Consider the following 18,452-nt stretch of genomic DNA (forward strand, 5'->3'; position numbering starts at 1 on the left):
GTTGCCCAGGGAACGACGATGCCATCAAATTTGTCCTGTGTGGTGGCTATGAGGGTGGAAAGAAATAAATTGTCTTGCTTTCCCGCGTCCAGAGCCTTAGGGACTGGTCGATAGACGAGAGAAACCCGAGATACGGTGATAATCCCGTAAAGGGGTCAAACAGCTTTATTAGTCATGTGGCGCGATTGGCTCCAGTTCATGATCATCTACAAACATTATATTGGAAGACACTGTACAGGTGATAACCACATATTATCCCAGTCTTAAATAATAATTTTGACATGCGCAAATGAGTGGGTGTGTCATTTGAGTGAAAGCACATTTTAAGACATAAATCACGATTGTCATTTATCAATGAGTGTTGCATCGTAAGGGTTCCTTGCTTCAACCCTTGCTAAATGTTACTACAGACTGGAGTCGGCGGAGGGAGTTGACTGCCGAGGGTGTGACACGGTTTTGCTAGTCAGGAAGGACTTATTACATGCAGGCTGGCGGTTCATGCGACAAAAGGTCGCGCGTGCCGGAGGAATTCTCGCATGGACGGTGATTAACGACTGAGGAGACAGAAGCCAGACTGCTGCCGTTGCGCATCCCTGCTACGTGGGTCTACGTGACGCAACGTCACAGCTACGTCGTGGCCCCGTGATCTCGGCGAGTGGCTCCAGCGCACGTGCAGCTTCGCGTGGAGTCACGGAAGTCGGGAAGGGGGAAGGGGAGGGAGAGTTCTGTCCACTTGTTCTCACGTCTGCACTGCCCGGGTCGCCCCACCAACGCCATTCAAGCTGCGAGTCGCTGAAAAGAGCAGCTTGGCCCGGAGAGACATGGCAGGAACGGAATGCTCTCTTCCAGCGCTCTCAAATCTCGAGGTTCTCCTCCTTTTTTTTATTTCTATTTCTGATGGCATTCACAACGGCACTTGGACCATTTAGGTTCATGGTTTCTGCTGTCAGCTAATCGACTGGCGCTCTTAGAGCGATGTTAGGGAGGATGTTCTTTTTCACTCCCTCTCACCATCAGAATATTCCTACAGAGAGAGAAAGAGAGTGCATAGACACAGAGAAACACACAGAAGGAGAGACAGACACACACAGAGACACATCTCACTCCTATACACATCGACTTATAAAATTTCACACACATATTCAAGCATACTCTCACACACGTGCACACGCAAGCACGCACACGGGTGTCCACAACCTTCTGACACCATATTTAACCGGGCTGTAACGATCAGCCCGATAGTGAGAGAAATCAATGTGAATGATAGAACAAATATGGTGCACTATGATTGGCTGATTATGGCCGGAATTGTGGACATAAGAGAATAAATGTGGGCGCCATGACCCCGGGTGGGCGGAAAGCAATAGGTTCCGAAAGAATAATGCGCACCTGCTATTGAGAGACCGCGAAAATCAGCGTGCTTACAAGGCTAAAGGCGTGAGCAGTGATCACAGTAACACAGACAACAGCAGCACCGAGAACCAGTAACCATTGGTAACCGGTGGGGAGAAAGGTTGGGGAGAAAAAGAAATTGCAAAAGTAATTTGGGTTTAGGACTGACACTTGGGTCGGCCGCTGTGATTGGATGAGTGGAGAAGGTAGAATAAACTCCTGATTGAATGTGCGTGCATCGTGATTAGAGAATCGAGGTCAGTGAGAGATGGATGGACGTGGGTTTGTGACACTAGTGATCAGGGACAGTTATTTGTGGTCAAGACTTCCAGTCCACCGAGGACATATTCTTGTACGAAGGCGATGTTTACATGTGACATGAATATATATGGTGAGATAAATGCACACACACACATAGAGACATAACATAAGAACACACGTATTATAAAAACATATTAATGGCTTTCAAGTGTCTTGATTCTAAATATCTATATCCATGTTTATTTCATTGTGTTTATCTGTTCGTCCACTTGGACGCACTGACATGCACGCACGCGCATGTTGGCGGGTAGAAACTATGAGATCATTGTGTGAGTAATGTCTTGTCTCTTTGTTCAAGTTTCATCAGGTGATGAAGTGACACCTGGACAGAGCCAAGGGGAGTTACTGAGGTCGCGCTAATGGCAGTAGTTGATGGGAGGGTCTACAAGCCCCCAGAGGACCGTCCCCGCTGTAGTTGTGTCCTCCACGGCATCGCGGCCAACTGAAGGAACATTTCCATTAAAGAGAATTTCTGGAGGACTGTGTGGCTGGATCATCAGGGCCAGCCAGACACGGTCCCGACAGGTGTTACATTCATCCAGACACTTGTTTGCTGTGCATTGCTCCGAAACACAGTTCATGATAGAGGCAGCAGGTAGACAATCGAATGGATTGAAAGAAAACGAACCAAAAGTTACTCTGCGAACTACAATGCCATTGCTACACTTGTGAAAACCCGGATGAGAGGACCCAGACATTCGCCGACCGTTATTGACCAGTTATCCGGGAAACTTGTCACGAGATCGAAGTCCGGCCACATTTCACCGTCGTCTACCATCTGTGCGATCATTTCCTTGCCCTTCCGATGTTAGGGTCCTTCTAGAACATTCTAGATGTCGCGATGGATGAAGTGTTCTCTGCTGCAGGTTCCTTTAAGCTCAGCTGGTAGCAGGCTGACATTTTCCTCCCACATCCATTCCGCCACTAAAACACACCTGCGCGAGTCTATTCTTGAGCAAGTTTAATAACTATTTTTTATTTATTTCTCATCCATCCCTCCTCTAGTTTCCTTTTCCTACCTTCTCTCTGTTTTCATTTTTTTTTTTATTTCAGGCGATATGTTTGCTTTTACTGTGCTGACAACCGAAAATATAACCGAGATAGACAATAGCAGGACACCACCAACTTGCCCAATGACTTAATTCTGATGTCCTTTTACAGTTTTAGCAATCAACCACAATAATTAACATAATTAACTGATGTTCATTTACTGAGTACAGATTATGGGTGGACTGGAATGTTCCCCAACACATTTCCAAGATCATTAGCAAGTACATGCTATTGATAGTTCTCAAATTATAGCTTCTAATTATAAAGTATGAGAAAAGAAAATAATTCTCTTTATTAGTAGGTGTAGCATTGTTAAAACCAAACTCTAATTTTCGGATTCTATTTCCTCTGAAACCCTGCAGCAGATATCGTTCACCAATAACAATAGATGTCAGGATTAGATTATCGTGTCTGTAAACTAAACGAAAATAAATTGCTACAAGAGGAAAACAACTTCCATGAATCTTTACTGAAAGCATTGGTACATTGGCCAACCCGCTGTAACCAAGACAGTAAGAAAAATTATTTCCGTTTTCAGGACTTGTCTCCCGAACTATATTTTTCTGGTTGCTGCGACTGTGTCGTCTCCAAACTGCGGTGGAAGATGTTTCTGTATACTCTAACACCCTCCCTTTCATCAACCCAGCACCAACTCTTAGCTGCAACTTAGTTTCCCTTTTGAAGGCAGTCAGCCATGACTTCCATGTATCATTCTGCCTGACAAGAAGATCGTTTCTGTTGTGAATGAGTCTTGCTTGACTCTCTCTAAGCTTCAACTAACAGGAAGTTTTAGCGCGCGGCTAGCGGGATCGATCCCATAATACTTCTCTCTGCTGGTTACCACGACAGCTATTTGGCATTTTGGCAAAGTGCACCCTGACAGCTTAAGTGATGCGCCGGCCAAATGCGGGCCGATTTTGGCCACAGGGCTACGACTAGTCTCTGGATTCCAGACCCTGGATTTTGGAAACACCGGGTATGTATTAAAGCTCATAGCGAATAGAAAACAGGTGGACAAGCGTACCCGGACTAGCACCACTAATTCATTTCTTGAGCTTCTCTGGCACCAAGTCTGTCAGAACCAACAGACCCATCCTTTAAATCATTTAAAGCTTTTCCACTTGTGTGCGTGCAGTGCTTCTTTTCCAGAAAATCTGGAATTTCCTGGTAGAACGTGACGAGTGTAAAACCTCCCAGAAGTCGGCAAGAAGTGAAAGTTCAAGGTCCCAGGCGATAATGGGAAAGCCTGAGCGATGTCGAGGGGATGGCAGATTGAGTTCTCGCCCGGAACGTTAAAGAAGTGGGGAAAAAAAGTGAACATCATATCTTATAACATGTCGGCTTGATTAAATCTGTTGAACTCCACGAGAACGGCTTCATCAGCGTCAAGGTGCCACTTGATCCAAACACTGGCAAGAGTTGAGGCAAGCGGGGGTTAGGGTGGGGGAGAGGAGGTAGGTGGTCGGAGAGGGAAGAGTGACAGAAAGCAAGCGTTTATCTTCATCGTGATCTACTACAAATTTGGACCCTTCTACCCCACCCCACCAATCCACACTACTCCCACACAAACTTTTGAAATTTCACGATTTGTAAAGCTCACAGACAATGAAGAGAGAACTTCTCCTAGCAAGCAGCGTGGAGGGATCTCTAGATTGGAAGGCAGTTAATGGCCAACATGTTTATGTGAGCTTTTCATTAAATCAGTTCGCAGGTTTGGGGGATGCCGTAAACACGGTGACACGTGTAAGTCGCTTTCAATCTTGTCAGCAACATAACGGTTCTTATTCTTTAAAACTATTGTTTGGTAGGATGAACCATGATAATAAATAAATATTAGAGTACGCTGAACAGGAAAGAACTGACTTGAAGCCAGAACAGAACAAAGTGATTGGAACTGAGGCCAAGGGAGGAAACCTGGCACTTCAGTCCGATAACTCCTACACAATGAATGTCACGTCTTTGTGGAAGAAAATGAGACACTTGTTGCTCTAACCGGTTACAAGCCGTTGCTCGCCTTTTGTCCTCAGTCTCGGGTGCGTCTTGCGAGAAAGGTCAGAACCAGCAACGAGCGAGGAGTCACACCCGCTCTCTCGAGGGCGATGGTCCACGCGGCTACTGAACTTTTGGCGCGCAGTCATCTGCCTGAAGCGTTTATTAAATTTGCAAGGCGACTGACAGTCGGCTGGCGCGCTCTTCCACGTCACGTGACGTACACGTAGTCGATGAACATAAGCCGCACGTGATGGGCAACGGGGGTCCAGACAGGCAACTAGAAATTGCGACAAGTCAATAGACCAGACTGATATAAACACACACACATACATATAATTATATATATACACACACAAACGCACGCACGAGCGGACGGGTAAGCAAGTAGATACAGATATTCCAGAAGTGCGTAGAGCAAGCGCGGAGAAATAGAATGAACGCAGAAGTCCGAAAATGTAATAATATGATGCCATTAGCCTTTGTACATACAGCGACAATATAATAAAGGAAAAACAGCGAGACAGAAGGAGAGTAAACAAGCTGGAACTGGAATCCAGCAGGATGAAAGCAATCAAGATCACTTTCCTCAAAGAGTTAATTTGCAGCAGCTACAAGACAAGCAAACAGCGCGGTGCTAAAGCAAGTATACATAGGATACATCAAGCCGTTAATAAACCATTCACGCTGCTCTGGCCTGCCAGACCGCCAGACAGCCAGCAGCAAGTGTACAAGAGCTCTGAGCCAAACGATTCTCCATCATTCTGCGAGAAGCGTCCCCACGGAGCGGTTGCGAGGGCGACAGTCGCGAGACTTGTGGAGGACCACAAAAACTCCGCCCCTGTCCTCACCAGCTTTGTCCTTCACTGTGAAGTCATTTAATCAGTGATTGAAGGTTTTTTTTTCATTGTTTTTTTAAGTGTGAGGACGCACTAACTGACCCCTTCTATCGACTATCGTCTTTGTCAGATTAGACATTCCTCGGTTTGCCAAACTTTTAAATTGAGTTTCCACTCCTCGTTCTTCTCTTGTCGAGTGCGGTAATGTCCTCACTGCAACAATTGTAGATTTGGTAGAATCTAAAACATGCACTAGGCACATGCTGTCTACAGAGATAGACATTCTGGCTGTACATTATGTTCAATCACCCCTGAGCTTACATTGCTCTGCACTATTACATATCTCTGACACACTAATGTACATGGTGCACTCAGAATATATTCATCACACCATCCTTCAACATTTTCCAAGTACAACTAAACTCATATTGTGTGATACATCTTTAAACACCTTATCTCCTCGCTTAATTCGCTGTCAGAAAACCTTCTTCTTAAGAAGAAAGTATTATTTTCCGCCAGGAAAAACATTATTTGAAGCTGATGCAAACAGTGCGGCGGTTGCCGGTGAGAAGCCAGACCTTGTCCTTTGAATGATTGGCTGTTTACGGGTTTGCACACTAACTGTATTCCGAGCTGTGTGTGCCGAACAGCGCCCATTCATCAACCGATGTCACGCGGTCATATCGAACACAGTGTTCCAGACATCTCTGCAATTTAATAAATATACTCTCGGTAGAGGAGGCAGCTGGCTTGTATCATCATACATCTAGGACCGCGCGTTCTCTAGGCTGATGTGAGATAATAAAGTCTTTGTCCACACTGGACTTTGGTCTCACTCTAGGGACCACAGCACGTGACCACATTGGGGTAGTTATTGCATGGACTTCAGTCAGCGCGTCCGCAAGTTGGACCAAAGATGCTGGAGGACGAACAAAACACAAGAACTCGTGCACAAAGACCAAACGTGGAGGGACGTGGACATAACACACAGACCAACAGATAAATGGATAGAAGGACAGCCAATAGATGAATAAATATCTTCTCTCTCTCAGAGATGTTTAAGATAAATGTACATATCGACAATAAATAGGCTTTTGCCAATGACAGCTTGGTGGTAGTCTGGTACAAATTGTGTTTTCCACCCGAAGGCCTGTTCGCTTAATGTCTTGTTGCCGAAGGATGGTAACTGGCCACATCCCTACAGGAAGAGCTTCATTTCCATCCACCAACACTTGTGTGGTAGGGAACTACATGTGTTGCATTTAGTGAACGTCTCGGAGTGTGACAGCGGGAAAGAGGAAAAAAGAGCTCCGGGTTCTTCCGGACCATTTCTCTTGAAGCTCGTTACTGCGAGGCTCTGTTCCATAATTTTCTCAAACCCTTGCCACATTTTTCTTTTTAATGAAATAAAGCTTTTACCTTTTAAGCTGCTTCCTCTACCCTATTTCTGACAAGAGCTCTGCTTTTACGACAGCTAAGTTCAGACCCAGTTATTCGGAAACGAGGCAGAGCAGACCTCTGCTTTCAGTTTGGGGCTGGGATTTCGGAAACGAGGACGAGGAGCTGGTGGGAAGGCGGAGCTGGGGTGCGAGAGTGGGTAATGAGGGAAGCAGAGCGGTTCATCTCTCCTTTTACATCAAGAACGTCCACAGCATCGATCACCACCTTCCTCTAGTGGCGCCCCCATCCTTCAGGCGGCTAAGAGCTGGTGTCTTTTGATGTCCACGAGAGTGAAGTCAGGTTAAAGGTGGCAATCGTGCACGTGCCAAGGCCGTGTCCAGTTTTTTTTCAAATCGATGACACTTGCTACACGGTCTTCTAAAACAGTTCTTGGTATTTTTCAAAGTTAAAAACATTTATCTCCGACTTTCTTTGCACTCAATGGTCTTAGGTGGTTTGGTTTAGGTTTCTAGATTAGCCTACTTTTTAAATGACACTTCATTAATTTTTCGTTTCCCGCAGGAATTTCTCAGTAGAAACAACGTCCAGAGGAGCTGAGTAAAAATATTCGCCGAAGGTTTGTCAAAGATTCGGTCTAAGAAGTTGTGTCAAAGGTCGATCGCCAAGGAGGTTTTATTATTTCAATCAAGCGCCTGCCTAGGTGACAAACATCACAGCTCCCTCGACAAAGCAGCTGTCAGTAAGGTTCTACAGCTTCACTGGTAGAGGGTGTGGTGGGGAGTCATTCTTGTGGTCGCTTTGAGTCTGAGTTCATACCCTTCAGTTTTCACACCATCTTATATATTTATAATTCGTTTCATAAATAGTTGTATCCTTGTGCTCTGAGGGTACAGTAAGCTGTTAGAGAAATAGAAATAGAAATTTCTTTGAAATACTTTTGCAGTTAAAGACTTACCCAAGCCTGTAACACGACCATCGCGTTTTGTTGACGAGGTACGATACTGTCTTGCTCTACTCCCCCAGTGTCCTACACCCTCCTCCCCAACCCACGTGATGTGACAGGTAGACGGTGGTGAGATGGCGGCTGTAATGTTCCTCTCACACATGCCCAGCCTCCTGCCCCCGTCTGTCGCACACCATCACGCGATTTGTCTTTTGTTACTTGACACTCCCTCCTCTGGGTCTGTGCCAGTGACGCCAGGCGGCTGAAGGGAATGGATGAAGAGATGTTGCTGCCGATGTTGCTGTTCTCGTCGTCGTTGACCAGAGGTGTGAGTCGTCCTGACAGGGGGGAGCAACTCGTTTACACGTGCCACAAGCATCGCGTTCCGCACACCAGCGAAGGGTAACGAAATTTCTTGTCATCTCCAGAGAGCTTCCCGGCCACGCTGGCGAGGTTGAGGTTGTGCTTGTTACCTCTGACTAATTACATAAGTTGATTGTGAAGACAATGAGAGGCTGAGACCCGCAGTTCGTGAGGTTGGGGTGGACCGAGAGCAAGAGAGTCCTCTGGACGTTGCTAGCTGCCCTTCAGGTGATGTGAGACTTACTAGAGAGATCCATTTCACAAAAAAAATCTGAAGGGTGAAACGCTTTTTTTAAAAATACAGTATTTTGAAAACGGCCGAAAAAAATTGTCCCTACTTCCCCTTTAATTTCTTGCCGTTGAAGATCCTACTCCTCCTCCTGACTGAACTTTGTAAGCTGCAACATGTCCCAGGGTCTGGCTCTGGATGCAACACTCAGTTCCTGGCTCCCCTCGCAACAGACTTTGCACTCGCTCTGGATGTCGGATTTTGCGACATCAACTACTCCAACCACACCAGCGACCCTGTGGGCGAGAAAGGGTCACGTGATTCACGCCGCCAGGGTCAGGGTAGTGGCTACTGTAAATTATCTGCCCCTAATCACCATCTACAGGAGGGTTTGATTGATAAGAGGAGGGCAAAGTGCAACTTTATATCGGCTTGAGACTTTTTTCCTTTGTTGCCTCTATGGTAAATTAGAAGATTGAATTATAAGAAAATATTTTTTTAAATGTCAGATCCTAAATTGTCTTTGATTTGTTTTTCCTCCAGCAGCGCATTTTGAGCTGTCATCAGCATCGGTTTTTTTTCGATTAAATGAAACTTTGGCTGCCATAGAAGGTAAGGAAAGACCATATGATCATTCATTAAGTGTTGCTGTGTCAGTGTGCATGCTGGCTTGTTGACGGTAACCATTCGCACACAAACATCATCAAGACTTGACATCTTGGAAGAGTACTTTTAAATAATTTATTAACTACATAATTGTTATCACCCATGTAAATAATTTAACCCACAATTATCGTCCATTATGTGTTATTATCAGTTATTATCAGCGTATGCTTTGATGTTGCTAGTCAATTGATAATGTTTTATTTCCCAAAACACTAACAGCACGCTTGATAAAGTATTTCTTGAAAATATTCATGTCGAATTTATAATAATGTTTTTTATATGTCTATTGAAACTGCACTATTGTCCACTTCCACTCCGCGCATGGACAAAGAACTAATGCAATGTCAGATGTTTAAAAATGTTTTTCTTATGACGACTACTTTTTTCTAAAAAAGTTCTTTTTTCCATTACATTGTTTGCAATTTTGTTACATATGTTATTCGTATTGGCAAATTCTAGCAACGAAATGGATTATATTTTTGAAGCAAAGTGAAATTAAAATAAATCATAGTGAACCTTAGCTGTAAATTCCGGAGTGGGGTCATTACAGTAAATATTTTTTGTCAGGAAAATCCATCTCATGTTGAGAAACGTTTTCAAAGAATTCGTTTTGCAACAAATCGTGAGGCTGCAGACATCAGCGGCACAGTGATCCACGCATCAAGACCAAAGGTCTAACCACAGTTCTATTTATCTCCACTTATTTTCAGTGCCAGCTCTATTAGTGCATCTAACTTCTTTAATATCTGCCTCTTCGGAACGGACAGACCCACAAAGCCGCGCGAGGAGCGCTTTTCGGGATCAATGTTCCACACTTGGCAAAGTGCCTGCGAGTGCTTGTGTCCAGGAGGATCAAAGACGCCGGTGGGTTAACAAGTTATATGAAGCTCAGCGTCACGCAGACTTCTTTGGCACCCAACTCATTTCCGGTTTGGTGTTACTCTCCAGGCATGTTTAAAACTGATGATATAGCATCCTCCATCCACTCTCCAGCCCCAGCCCTCCTTTATCATCTCCAATCCCCCTTCACCCCATGAGAGTTGACAACAAGTATCGGGTGTAGAGGGTCTCTTTGTAATTTGCCGCTTGCATCACTAGAAGCTCAGTTAATGCTGGTTTTTGTGGCATTTTTCTTTCTTTTATTTTTCCTTGGCAGCATGTTGGGTCTGTGAGCTGCAGGCTTCAGTCTAGTGGATGTGGAAAGGCTATTTGGGATTCTGTGTGTAGTCGGGCAAGCCGTGGGGACGGGGTTCTCTGACATCAGAAGAGTTTGCCATGCATGGGTTTCATGCCCATCCGTTCCTTTCTAGCCTGTCGTCCAGTTTTGGCTGAACACCGCTCACCCTCGTGCCACCGACGAGCGCAATGAGCGAGCCCTCGCTGCCCTTTCACCCCGACTGTGACGTCATAGCTTCACGCTTGACAAGTTGCTCGGAAAGCACCGAGGACCGAAACATCGAAAGCAAATTGTCCCGCTGTTGTTTCGGTGTATGGAAATTGATCAGATATCGTGCCAGATGATGTAGACAAAGAGAATATTTTTTAATTTCAACATGGCGGGGCCGAGGTAAGGATCGCGAGTAAGATTTCAGCTCGGGCTGTGGAGGCGCGGGGCAGGATGCCATGCATCGGGTCTTACGGTAATTCCTGCTATTGTCTTGTGAGCACGATCCGCGCATTAGGCAATCGGTGCTGGTGCTGGTGCTGGTGCTTACCAAGTCGATACAAAACACAAACAAAGGAGTTTTCATTTAGCTGCGCATGCGCTCTTCGCTGCATACCTTCTAAATTACCGGAGGTTAGTTTTCACAAGACTGTATCACCGTGCGAGAATCCTTTTATCCAAACTTCTGTTGTTACAAAGGTATTTACAGCCTTGAACCTCACACAATACAGACCGCGGAATTTTGACAGCTTCTAGAAATGATGCAGCCGCAATGCGAAATGGGAGAAACAACCTCACCTACCTGTCACGTGATGAGAGTAACTTTGCATCACAATTACTTGTTTGAAACAACCTCACACCACATATGTAAAGCTTGCATGATGAGTTTATACTTTCATATATGTGAAGTCCAATGAAAGAGAAGAAAGGAGAGATAATTAGTCACAGAGCGATGTCACGAGCTTAAAAAAAGCAATGGGAGATAATTTGCAAGGGAAATAAATCCGAACAGCTAATGCTTGGAGACATGGAGTTGATGCCTACAGGGACTGCTTAAGAAAATGCTGACTTTGAAAATATAACTTGGTGAAAAAAAGTGTGTAAATGTCATAAGAAACAACAAGCAGAGAACAATCTTCACAGAATGTTACCGGAAAGAGTGAAGAAGGTTGCTGCTCCCCAAATATTCCAAATGTCTAATAGTGGTGGAGACAATTATAGTCATCTGGAAATGTCTCCTTACTGGCGGATTCTGGCATGTTCTACATTCAATTGAAGGAGGAAATAGGAACTAATGAAGTGTTAGGGTTAATCATCTTGCTAGCAAAACACTGTATGTGTGTATGAAAGTAGAAAAAATTCTTTTCATATTTTTTAACATTGTTAAGTACAAAAATAAAATAGAAGGATTTCACAATATAATAATTAATAACATTTATTAGTGTGATTTATTGTGGTGTCATACTCTGAACTTCTTTGGGAAGTCGTCCCTTTGCTAATATTTCCATCATTCCTTCTTTCATTTCTTCTGCTATCCTGCGTTTACTGTGTACTGTGTACTAACAGAATATATCAAGAGTGAAAGTTATTGTTAAGTTTATGTAAAATATTCATTATTGTGTAACTGTTTGAGCTGCACCCAATAACAAGGAACTAAATGTCACATCCGGGTGTGTCATGGGTTGGTAGACAGGAACCTAATGACACGTGTGTCATTCAAAAGACGACTGGCCTCAAATGAAACCAGAGGGCGCTGTGTGAAGTGGGTAATGGTAAGTGGTAACCTCTCCTGACCCGTTACAGATCTCGCTTACCTCGCGTCGCTCAATGATGGATGCAGGGAGCGACACAATTTGTCTCCCTTTAGGAAATTGCGTGCTCTTTTCCCTTGGACATCATCCGCAGAGCGCGTGGACCGCTTAAAGAGCAGTTTGATTAGACCAGGGAGACCGAGCGACAAGGAAAAATCGACGGTCACTGCGGTTTATTGGTGCAAATTGATGCGAGAGAAGGGCGAGGGGGAGTGAGGGAAGGTTAGATGCCCATCTCTCTGACATCCTCCCCCCTACATCACCTTGCTAACAGCTCCTGTCTCGCACCCCACCCCGCACACACCTCTGTCCACCACACCACATCATGTTTTCTCCCCTAGAATGGCAGTCTAGTCATTTGTGATCGCCATCTGCACTCAAGAGTACCAGGGCCTTGCTCCACGCTTCGTTGCACAGAACATGCGCGCTCAACGCCCGCTTCCGGGACCGTGCAGGATTCGGCTCGACAGTTCGCGAACACGCTTCGATCACTTATCGATGACACACCAGTCGAATTTCAGACCACAAACAAACCGTAACCAGCTAATGTCACTTTGGTGGGGGGAAGAGGGGGGTTTGTGGGTAGTTAGTGCAGAGCCAGGTGTAACACGTGACATGCGCTGTTCAGGGGACAGGTATGCAACTCAATGGGGAGAGGGTAGTCGATAACTCTAAATTTCTTCGGTGACTTTAGATTATCTTTCTTGATACCTCCATACGTCAATAGCGACAAACATACTCCTAGATGGAAAAGTATTCAAACTTTTTACAAGATGAATGACCGAATAACATTACTTGTAACCTTCGCCTTTTGGTGTAACCTCCACATGGGAGTGGGACAACATTACAAAAACCCGAGAAGGATGCGATAATGTGATAAGTTGAAAGAAAAAAAAAAACACCTGCTTTTCGTTTCCCAAAACTACTGATGGATAGTTCTTCAAATTCATTTATCTGTAATGAGCTCACATGGTGGACCTGAACGGCAGAATAGCAGAAAGTAGCATACACGAGAGTTGTTTAGACGATTCAGAAAATGAAAATAAAGAATTGGAAGTAAAACAGTCAGCTCGTGACTAATACAGAGGCGACAAAGGACTGGGTGCAGCAGACGACATGGGACAACCTGCTAATGGATGCTATCAAGGGAAACCTGTCCATTTACACCTGCGCTAAAAGGGGAAAAAGTGATGAATGCCTTTGTTACAGCAGGTAGTGGAAAAGACATTTTGTTCACATATTTGCACCTCTAACTGCACGTGGATATAACAAGAAGCCTGCTGTGAATAGGCTATGGACAGATGGCGTTCCAGTAACAGAATGTACTCACCAGGTGAATGGTTTGGTTTCCATGAACGATGTCCACGTTCCTGACACAAGAGTCATCAGGCATGTACACTGTAAAGTGGAAGATGTCTTCATTGCAGGCAAGCGAGGATCTGTAAGAAAGTTTCACGAGGCAGGTGTTGAATTCTTCAACAGGTGCAAAACTGTTCACACTATGAGTTGTGCAAAATATCATTCCCAATCAATTTATTAATCCAAGTGGGCAATTATATTAAGACGTGTGCTCAGATACATAAAAATAAACAAAACAAATGCTAGTTACAAGATAACGATGAGGACAAGATAAAGATGTCATTGTGCATCGTAGACAACTTTTAAAAATGCAGTCTTGCATCTAGACCATTCTTAAGGCACACCTACATCACACACACACACTGACAATTCATCTCTAGTTTGAGCAGGTGAATTGCTGAGGGACCAAATGATTTCAAATGCCTGTTATTTCTGCATGCAGGGTGAGCATTCGTTTACCTGAGCTCAATAAAACATTCTCATGCAGGTGCATGTTCTGGTAAGGACAACCTGCAGGATGCCTTTCTGACAGTTTGCTGATCACAAAGGAAAGATAAATCCCTGTGCACACCAATTACCGTATAAGGTAGATTGACAATGACCCCTGAACAAAACGAAAGCAGCAGGGTTGCCACGCTAGTCGGAAGACCTTCTAGAATGTACTTCACCTACAAGGAATCCATAACTTCAAAGGTCAAACGAGGTCCGACGAACATAATGTGACCAGTCAAAGGGCTCCTCCTCCTCCTCCTCCTCCTCCTCCTCCTCTCGTTAAGCAGGTGGAGAAGAAATTTGGAAATAACACCATCACCCTCCGTGATGGTGACAGCTATGTATCCATCATCATTAGCCTTACAATACATTGCTGTGTACCTACTGACCCTCGTCAGACGACCACCTGTTGGCGGGACAGAGATTCCTAGGGTATGTGTATACATGATCGTTGCCATTGATGGCACTGATGATGACAACAGCAGAACAACATTATTTAGCGCATTTTCCCACACGGAGGCGACCTCCATGGACTTTACAGGATACAAGAGTCATTAGGTGGTGATGAGGTATGAGAAGGGCATCACAATACAATCAGACAAACATACACACGTGCTCAGTGAGCATCACAAGCAACCCACTGTACAGAGACATCGGCAGGGCATGCTACATGCTGAGGTTAGTGAGAGATAATAGACTGACAAAGCCACACAACTGTCACACCAAACAGTTGAAGTCACTCAACCATGGCACAGCATTACTAATTGCACTAACTATTCACTGACATCAACATTTTAAAAATAATCAAGATGTCATGATGATCGTGTCTGTAATTCTGTCTTATCTAAAGTCCGAGTTGAAGGATTCGTGTTTCTACTTGTTTGTGAAAGAAAGTATTAAAAACAGTTTTCTGTCATGTCTAACTAGGATGACTGATAAATATAGGTTTGTCTCCGAGTAATACACTAAACAAATATGAAACTTAAAACGTTTGGCTGCATCTACACCTCGTAAAATATTTAACATTGGTCTTTTCTAACTATAAATATTCTATTACCCGAATGCCTGATGTTCAGTTTCCCGAGAAGTGAAGGACTGGTACACACCAGTTCATATTTGTTTTCACTGATCGATTGTTACACACTCGCAGATCGATTCCAAAGTCCTTCAAACTTTACATTTGTCTCCAGCCAAGGCTGTGTCTCAACAAGGTACACTACAGATTCCATACAACTTTACACAAATATCCATACACTGAGTTCTATCATAACAATTGTTTTCTCTCAACAAGAAAGTCTCCCACTCTGTAATTGTGAGTGAATTGTTTATTTAGCAGCACAATGATTTCCAATGGTTCATTTTTTGTTTTGGTTTTTTTTTTGGTGTTGTGTTTTTGTTGTTTTCCGTTTGTTTTTGTTGTTTTCTGCTTGTTTGTTTGTTTGTTTGTTTGTTTGTTTGTTTGTTTGCTTGCTTGCTTGCTTGTTTGTTTTGTAGTTACCATAAGATCATAAGAAACAGCTTAGGTCTGATTTATTCTGGTAAGGTCCAGTTGAATGTCATCATTTTCATCATCCGAGGTGTCCCCATGGTCAGTACAACTTTTGTCCAGTTAAGGCAACGTTGCTTCTGGAATACAGAAGGTTTACAGCTAATGATTGAGAATATAAGTAATATATAAAATATATGAACGTTCCCGAGGGATGGATCACAGATTACATTTATTGTAAAAGAGTCATAGTGATAGGATGCAATAAATGTCACCTGGTGACAAATTCCAACAACAGCCTTTGACAGCTCTCGGGTAAAGCGTTGAGGTGTCAGACAGAATCCCCGGGGTATGATATCAGAGTGACCACTACATCTCGGACTGGCTACCAGTGCAGCTCATGGACCACTCGAAGTAGTAGTTGCAGTAACAGCAGCAGCTGTATCGCACACCCGAAGAGAAAACAATGTTAACAATACCGTGGATGGCCGGGGTCATACGGTACTCCACACCGAAATAGTAACCGCACTACGACAATCAACAAAAGTGCTTTCCTCTTACTAAGGAGATCAGCCGTGCCCACCCGTGCCCCGTCGCTCACAACAGAAGCCTGATTAGGTACCGGGTGAGCTTGCAACAGGTCGATGTCTGGCCAGTGAAAACGACCTGCAGCCGGTCTCCATCATCAAGGGCGATCCTCCACATCGAGCGGACACTGTAGCACTGGACCTGCAAGAACCTCGGTGAAAAGATTTTCTGGACCGTGAGCGTCAAAGTCTGCTTTAATCCCTTGTCTGGACACGGTTGTTTTCTTTGACAACAGTCTCGCTCCGAAATCAGCAGAGAAGAAAGTAGGACGACAACGACGACGACGACGAGGAGGAGGAGGTGGAGGAGGAGAAAGCACACACGCACATGCACAGTTGTAGCCTCACAAAACATACTGTCTCATTCAGTTTTTCAAATGCGTGTTTCGTGGAACTTCCTTCTCTCGTTGCCGTGGTAACTGGGAAAGTAAGATACAGTTTCAAAAGGTTATTGATCTTGATTAGCATTTTTTCCCACGGTCTCTGGCGCTACTAATAAATCGCTGAAATAGCTCTGAAGATTGAATAAGCCGTCGTTTTGTCTGGGCTCCGAGTAATGGCACTTGGCAGAAATGAAAGCTGTGTCCTCGGTGTAGTAAAGTCAATGTCACAGCTACAGACTCTGGGGATACTTTGAGGAATTTCCGTGCTTTTGCCTAGTCCTTCCTCAAAAAAGTAACTTTTCGATCTGTTTCGGTAAATTAAACCTGTCTTGAAACCCCATTGGGACATCTTAGACTATGTGGTGAAAGTACTGTTGTCTGTAATAGGATGAAATATCTGTGTACCAATGTCCCTCGGAGCCATCTTGGAACGTCGATCTTGGAACGTGACTCTGCCACGGGAGGCGTGGTTCGTCTCATAGTCTGTTTCCTTCGCTTCAGCGCCATTAAGGACATCCAGAACACATTCACTACAAAACATTGTCTACAAGGTCTTCGTGCACACAGTGGCCACAGCAGAAGTGTCCTAGCAAGATGCTGACTGCTTCTGTAGGACTGTTGACAGTTGTTGGCCTGTGCACTTTTCGACTAAGAGATTCAGCTAGCCAAGCAGTCTTTAAGCACCGAGAAGACAGTTATTGCCGAAGCATCATTGTCAAGCTGCAAGAGACCCTCTGGTTCCGAGTCCTTCATCCTACTGTGGTACCTGCCCTATGTAGATGACTCATTGCTCTCTGAAATCTCTCTGGTTTCATCTGCCGTGATTGCAAGCCATTCTGTTCGTCTAATATCTCTAACACAGACTGTAGGACAGAGTATTCCATTTTATGGATAATTTCATTCGCTATTCCTGAGGACAAGAAATTTCTTGTTTTTTGTCCATTTATGATCACCAAGGCTAATCTTCGTGAAGGTTGCCCTAATCATCATCGTAGCCACGATGAACCAGACCCTGACAAAGCAGAAATTTAAGGCATTCCATTTCGTTCATGAAGCTTGCAATATATTGCAGCTGTTGAGATTCGTACTGGATATTCCGATTCCAATCTGATTGTAAAGCCTCTGATTCTCTTCTCATCTTGTCACCGCCAGCACCACGATGTGCAGAAGACTTGATGGCAGCTGAATATTTCTTTGTTGCGGAAGTTAAAACCTGTCGAAATAAATTCCTGATCAGCTTTGCAACTCTTATGTATTACTTGCATTGCACACAAAACAATATGCTTTCTAATCAGTGATGAAGCCAAGGGCACAACTCAGACCACGAGGCTTTGCATTGTCTAGTAGCTGAAGCAAAAAATACCTTCTCTGTTTTCAAGAGAATGATGTGGCTTGCATGTTGAAAAGGATTTCATGCATCTTTACAACACAGGGTACCCTGATTGTGAGACTGTCGACTGGGTAGGTGTGTATCACTAACTGTAAACAGAGCAGCTTCACTGTCCTCATCGTACGAAGTCCTGTCATCTCGATTATTATTACGGCATACAGTCTGTGTGGCTCTCATCAACCTGTTTCTTATTGATGTCATCATGCGCATCTGTTGTTGCAGATACATCACATGCATCATCATATCGACCTCTGTTATTGTCAGTCTCACCACGTCGATCACGTGTGGCGCCCAAATCCTGTTGATGATTTACACACGTCGTTAGAAGACTCTATCCTTTGTTGTTTCCTGATAATTTTGGTGGAAGAAAAAAAACAAAAACAAAAACAACAGAACATCATCAAAAGAGAGGGCGTTGGGAGGGTACTTTTTGTTAGATCGATTAGTTAAAATTGTGATAGATATACGCTTCTAGCAGTCTCTCCCGGCACATCTCACTCTTGGAGAATATTAATCACGAACAAGAAGTGCCCTCGACTGAGGTATTTAGTTGCGTGGTAGTCACGTGATCCTGTTTCCCGTGAGC

This window comes from Pomacea canaliculata, linkage group LG10 (assembly GCF_003073045.1).
Source record: "Pomacea canaliculata isolate SZHN2017 linkage group LG10, ASM307304v1, whole genome shotgun sequence".
Taxonomy (NCBI): Eukaryota; Metazoa; Mollusca; class Gastropoda; order Architaenioglossa; family Ampullariidae; genus Pomacea; species Pomacea canaliculata.